Below are 7,320 nucleotides of genomic sequence, written 5' to 3'. Positions count from 1 at the left end.
GCCCTCTCCTAAAGCATCAAGGTTATGAAAGGAGAATTGTTAGGGACTGGAGGAGAATCAGGACACCTGACAAGTCGGGGCACTGTAGGATCCTGGGTGAGAGCCTGGAGTAGAGAGAAGATGAGTGGAAAGACAAGTGAAATTCTCATGAGGGGTGGAGCTTCATTCAAGGACTGGCAAACTACGGTCTTCATGCCATGCCCAACTAGCTGACTACTTTTGAAAACAAAGTTTTACTGGAACACGGTCATGCTTGTTCATTTACAGATGATCTATGGCTGCTTTCTTGCTAAAGCAACAGACTTGGTAGCTGGGACAGAGACCTCTGGCCCATGAAGCCTCAAGTGTTCACTATATGATCCTTTATAGAAAAAGTTTGTCGACCCCTGGTTTACAGTTCATGATACCGTGCTGATCTTAATTGCCTGTTCTTGCTAATTTTATTATAATTTTTTAAGATGCTAACAACAGGGGAAGCTGGGTGAGGAATATAAGAAAACTTGCAACTATTTTTGCAATTTTCTGTAAGTCGAAAATTGGTTAAAAAGTTTTTAAAAAAAATCCAGTAGCATCCTTACTGTGAGGCCTTCCTATCAGCCCCCCAAAACACACCTTCTACACTGCTGCCTGTTTCTGCTTCACTGCCTTCCCCCCAGAGGATGGTCTTCCTTTTCTTTCTGTAGCCATCAAAGCTGTCCCTTCACAAGTGCCACTTCCTCCAAAAAACCTTGGCTCCTGGTTTCATGGCCACACACAGCTCTGGCACGTGGCAGCCTCTGTCTCAGGTTATAGTTACCTCCATATCTGCTTCTCTCACCGGATTACAAGCTCCTAAAGCTCACATTATGTTCTACTCATCATCTTTGGACTTCTCCAGCCAGTCTCGAGAATCTGACAACCAGGGTTCCTCATAATCACCAAGCAGCAAGAGTTAATACCTCGATCCTCAAAAAGCCAGCCCTGGGCACCACAGGGGACAAAAAGGCTGCAGGGTCCTCATCAGCACCTCGTGCGCTGCCTGCCTGCTCAGCAGGCAGAGGGCAGGCCTAGAGACAGCACCCACCCAAAGAGCGCCGTGGGTCAAGCACCACACTAGGCACTTCACAACAAGCTCTTTGGTGCTTATGATTAGCCTGTTTAGGTAAATATTTCACCCATTTCACAGACACAAACCTGAAGACCTAAGGAACCAGCAAATTACTTACGGTCCCACAGCTAGTAACTCAAAGGGGGAGATTTAATGGCCGTGTGAGACCCTGTCACTGCTCTAGCCATCACTGGCTGCCCACAGATGAGAAGGGGGCAGCCCAATCCTGGTGCACCATCCTCCCAGGTGGTTCCCAGGCTGGCTGGTCACCCCAGGTTGGGCCAGCAGCAGATGGTGCCTTTTGGTTCAAAGACCGACTCTCTGCCGTGGCAGTGAGGACCAGGCAGCCACACAAGGCCACTCCAGGCAGCAGCTCCGCACCCAGTGATGGAGGCGCTGATGGAGGCCAGCATTCAGAGACGTGGCCGTGCGCTTTCCGGGGGCCAGCTTTTATCATGAGGTCAGGCTCGGGCCTCAGATGGCATTGTTTTGATCCCCGGCTCTGCCTGTATTTTGCCTTGACATTAGGCCACTGCCGCCCATTAAAGGCCTGTTGTCAATCAAGTTGTATGAGCACAACTGAAGGTCATTTCCATGATCTTTGCCTGCCGAGTCATATCACGCTTTCAGGTAGCAGGGTTTGGGCAGATGGGTTATCCGAAGTTCACAACAGAACAGCATGAACGAGTCGGGAAGAATCAGACCCTGTGGGGATAGAGGATTGTCTCATGGTGCCTATAAAAGTGTCCATGGTTATTATACCACCTGCACTAAACCACGAGCTGCTGAGCTGTGGACTGCCTGACTGTGTTCTCTTAATACGAGGAAGAAAAATCCAGCTTATTGGTCTGATTTTTTTAAAGCAAATAGTATTAATATTTTCTTTCTAAAATTTTATTTATTTATTTATGGCTGGGCTGGGTCTTCGTTGCTATGGGCGGGCTTTCTCCAGTTGCGGAGAGTAGGGGCTACTCTCGAGTTGTGGTGCACAGGCTTCTCATCACGGTGGCTTCCCTTGTTGAGGAGCACGGGCTCTCGGTGTGCAGGCTTCAGCCGCTGAAGCAAGGGGGCTCAGTAGTTGGAGCACGTGGGCTTAGATGCTCCAAGGCATGTGGAATCTTCCTGGACCAGGGACTGAACCCATGTTCCCTGCACTGGCAGGCAGATTCTTATCCACTGTGCCACCTGGGAAGTCCTGATATAAAAATCAAGATATAATTCACACACTCCCAAATTCCCAAAGTGTACGATTCTGTGGTTTTCAGTATGTTCACCCGCTCTGCAAGCAGCACCATTAACGACCTCCAGGACATTTTCATCACCCCTTTCCCCCAACAAAGGAAAGCTGTATCCATCAGCAGGCACTCCCACCTCCTGGTGCGTCTTCCTCTCTTTGTTCCAGACATCAAGAAATTCAAGACAAGGCCAAACAGCCTCCAGCAGCCATACACTAGCCTTATCCCTAGGTCTCATCATTTTCTATTTACCTCATCTACTTTATTTTCCTAAATAAACACTAACCGTAACAACAGTTACCAGGTTATGAAGCACACACATTAGGACTTTCCACTATTTATTTTCCTCCTCACACCAATGCTCTGAGGTATAGGAGCTACAACTAGCACGGTGATCAGAGTACCTTGTCTAAAGTCAGGGAACTGATAAGCGTTAGAACCAGGATTTAAACCTAGACCAACTGGCATCAGAGCCACTTGATTACCCACTTGCACGCCCTTCACCACCTTTTCCGGACAAGGCAAAGCTTAAAATGCTATTAATATTATGGAGGGGCAGTACAGAAGTTCTTTCCCTTCTTCAATTAAAAAACAATTACTGAATCAACTACCAAAGGCAGGAGGAATTTGAAACATTTAAAATGTCACAACTAGATGGAAAACTAAAATTGTACCAAAAATTCATATTGTGTCTTAGAATAATCTTTAAAAAATACAGATGAGACCCAATACTGGCATCTCAGTCAATATGCAGCAGAAAGTTTGGCAAGACACTGGGCAGAGAGAAACCAGAGGCACTCACCCTCCACTCATCCCATTAGTGTTTCTGAGGGCCTACCGCACACCTGGCACTGTTCCACGTGCTGGCTGACATATGTGGAAACGGTGGGGATTTCTCTGTCCCCGACAAATCACATTCTATTCCAACCACGCTGCCATTAGGGAGAGGGAGAATGAGGCTCCTTATTATAAGTTACTTCCATATTCAGGCTTCCCAGGTGGTTCAAGATGTTAAAGAATTCGGGCTTCCTAGGTAGGAAAAGAATCTACCTGTAACGCAGGAGATGTGGGTATGATCCCTGGGTCGGGAGGACAGCCTGGAGAAGGGAATGGCAACCCACTCCAGTATTCTTGCCTGGAGAATCCCATGGATGGAGGAGCCTGGTGGGCTACAGTCCATGGGGTCGCAGAGAGTCAGACTCGACTAAAGTGATTGAACACTTCCATATTCTTGTTGGAAGCAGATGAAGAAAGAGGAAAAATAAACAGAAAGCATTAAGACAGTGAGACTGTATTCTTGAGCAAAGAGTGATAATGAGCAATGGTACCATGGACAGATCATGAGAAGTGATGGGGAGGAGCGGGAGGGAGAATTATGGATGCGGGGAGGCCAATTCGAGGGCTGGGGAGGCAGGAAATGACAGGGGCCACAGAAAGACCGCAGCAGCGGAAGGGGATTCAAAGACTAAAAACTGTCGGGACTAAGTGCTGGTGGCAACCCAGAGTGAATATGAGGGAAAGTGGAAATGTCCTCTGTCCTTAGAGCTTCAGGGACCAGGGGATGGTGAGGTCATTAGCAGGGCCAGAGACCTCACTGGTGAGGGTTTCAGGAGGGACAGGCTTGCCCATTTCTGCTGTCATGCTCAATGACCTTTTAAAGTTTGCAAATCACATTACATAAGTGACTGTGTCCAATGTGTCCAGGTAACGCCGTGTGGTTTCATAATCACAAAGGTTCTGCAACCCTAACTGAAACCGATAAATGCCCTTCTTCACAAGACCACAAATTCCTAGTGGGCCACTCTCCCGTGACTGGAATGCATACCTCCCTAAACCCCACCCCTGAAAGAAGCCGGGCACAATTGGCTGATGCACTGTCCTGGGTTTTTAAGAACCACCACCCCTGTTTACAGTGCTGAAAGCTGACCTCAAGCAAGCTACAGATAGAGAGTCAGCACACGGGGTTCAGAGCTGAGCACAAATTCACGTGTTCCTACCCAGCCCTCAAACCTTTGTACAGACCCGGCCCACCCAGCTCAAGGACACGGTGTATGCTGCGAGGATCAAAGTTTCTTGAGGTCAAGGTGCTCTTAAGGCGCTCTTACCTGACCAAGGTGCTCCAAGGTGATATGAAAGGCTAAGCTCAGGCAAAAGGAATGGGGTGGGCAGGGCCACGGGAGAAGGCACTGGAGATAAGAACTCAGGGAGATTTTTTAAAAAAATGACTAAACATCATTCGTGACTTTCACTTAGAAGCGAATTACATAACCCCACATCAGAGTACCCTTACAGTCTGTCTTCCTCTCTGATTATAACCAGGGGACAAGAGTCTGCTTTTTTCCATTCTATTTTCCTACCACAGGTCACCTCCCAAAGAATCCAGTTCTCTGAAAAACAGTCTTTGGCTGAGGGCACCACAGTTTCGCCCATCATTTTGTTCTAGTTTAGCCTTGAAACAGATTAATTTTGGGGAAGCACGTGTACAATTCTCTGAGCTCTGTCCAGATCAGAATGCCTCACCCTCTAGCAGTCCAAAGAAAGGATAATTCTTAGATGTTCACCCCCACCGGAGCCCCTCTTTATAAGTGAAATAAATAAGCCCCCCATATCAGTGGCTTTCTCCACAAGCCACCCAGAAAAAGGACCAGGTCCCCCAGCTGCTTTGTTCACAACATTCCTGAGCATGTTGCCATGCCAACCAGCATCAGGCATAACAGAGGTGGATGAATTTGGCTCCAAAGGACCCAACCAACAGCAGCCACCAGCCTTCAAAGAGCCATGGTTTGCACAATGGCACTCGTCTGCCACCATTACACACGCACACACCCGCAGGTGCACAGCTATTGTAAACACCTCACTTGGGGAGGGGGATGGGGAAGAAAAAACACTTTTGAGGATGTAGAGCTCTAAAATGGTATGATATAGATTTAGGCAGAGTCAGCTTCCTAAATGATGGATTCACCTAGAGGGAAGTAAGACAAGAATACAGTGTTCTGTGCTAGCCACATCCCTGACCTATTTAAAAGCCTTCCTATCACGTAGCATGGTTCACAAGACCCCTTCAGATAAGCCCCAATCACTTCCAAGCCTCAGGCAACCTACACCCTTACATGCTCCAGAGCTGGTGTGCCCTGGTGGGCTCAGGGAATTCCCATCTAACCTCCAAGATCCAACTCAGACACCCACTCTTATGCTGAACCTTGCAGGATACCCCACATAAAGAGAGCTTGTCCCAGGGACTTCCCTAGTGGTCCAGTGGTTGAGAGTCTGCCTTCGAACACAGGTTCGATCCCCGGTTGGGGAATTAAGATCCAAACGCCAATGGGCAACTAGAGAAAGTCCGCGTGCTGCAATACTGACCCAGGACAGGCAAAAAAAAAAAGAAATTCTCTGAAAGAGAGCTCTTCCTGAGCATTCCCCAGGGCACAGTGGGCTCAACACCAAGAGGAAATGCCTCGCACACCTTAAATCCAGAAGGAGCTCAACACATTCTGCCATCGTTGTTTACTTCTGTTTGGTCCCCTCCCCATGAGCGTTTGCCAGGGCTGAACCAGACCCTTCGCCAGGGCTGAACCAGACCCTACGCACAGTAGTTTAGACCCTAGAGGCCAAATATGTGTCTTTCAAGTGTCCCTCCTCAGGGATGGAAACGTATCCAAGAACACAGAGAATTCACTGCCAAAAATAAACACCCCTTGGGCTGTTCCAGGAGGCAGTGGGGCAGGGACTCTCCTCCGCTTCATGGATGAAGAAAGTAAGGCCAGGTGTGGGCCTGTACAAGCTGGTGCCTGTTAAACAGAAACTGAAGTGCTGCCTCCAACCCAGGAGCTTTTCTGGGAACACAAGGTTTGGCCTATAGTTTGTATAATGATGATGATGATGGTGATGATGATAATAATGATGATCATAAAAGAACTGGCTTCATTTATCTCTCTATGAGATACTCTCATGTTTCTTACACTATAATGAGATGCATGGTGAGACATATGAGATGCACACACTTGCACACTGCAGTAACAGAATCGAGGAAGAACAATTATATTACTCAGTAATACCATGTATTAGGAGATTTCCTTCCACTCCCCCCACAAAAGAATGTCCTCTACAGTCAGAAAATGAGGTAACAGTGCACAAAGAGACCAGGGAGGGCTCTGAAGGCAAACGGCCCTGCGTGAGGCCTTAGTTTTACCATCATGGACTTGAGCAAGTGATTTCACCTCTGAGACAGCCTTCCTGGGGGTGAACTGGGCATGGAAACACCAGGCTTTGGGATCATCAGAAGAACTTGAAAGAAAGAGAAAAACATGTATACCTAATACAAACAGCACAAAGTGTCTTGCACCTACTTTTCCTGAAATAAAAGCGTGGCTGCTGTTAGCGGCTAGCGACTGGCCTCAGGATTAGGGATTGAAAATGACGCCTCTCTGTTGGTGGGAATGTAAGATTAAGATTTTTGGAGGGAAGTTTGGCAATATCTACTGACATTTAAAGTCATACTTTTTTTTTTTTTTTACAAACACACATACTCCTTTGTACTATTTTTTTCCATATGGAAAATGTCTCAGTGTAAGGCTAAGAAGAATGTTCTTTGTCTATATTGCACATTTCTGTAATTGTCTTTTTTTCTTTTCTGGCTGTGCCACTCAGCTTGCAGGACCAAGAATCGTTAACCCATGTCCTCTGGAGTGAAACTGAGGAGTCCTAACCACTGGGCTAGCAGGGAATTTCCTATAATAATAGTCTTTTCATAACGAGTACTGAATATTTTTGTAAACAGAAAAAATACACTCTTAGAAAAAAGTCATTTCTCCACTGCACTTTTTTCTGATTTTAATTTTCAAATGAAACTGACATATAACTAAAAGTTAAGTCTGAAATTACATCATCATTTGACAAGCCATGTGTCAAATCCACAGAGGACCTGTCTATTTTCTCCACTGCTATAGGCACGACACCTCAAAGAGCATCTGTATATTGGAGGTAGTCACTACCTGTTAA

Source organism: Bison bison, unplaced genomic scaffold, assembly GCF_000754665.1.
Source record: "Bison bison bison isolate TAMUID 2011002044 unplaced genomic scaffold, Bison_UMD1.0 scf7180017864340, whole genome shotgun sequence".
Classification (NCBI taxonomy): Eukaryota; Metazoa; Chordata; class Mammalia; order Artiodactyla; family Bovidae; genus Bison; species Bison bison.
The sequence above is the reverse complement of the archived record's forward strand: the minus strand, read 5'-3'. Positions refer to the sequence as shown.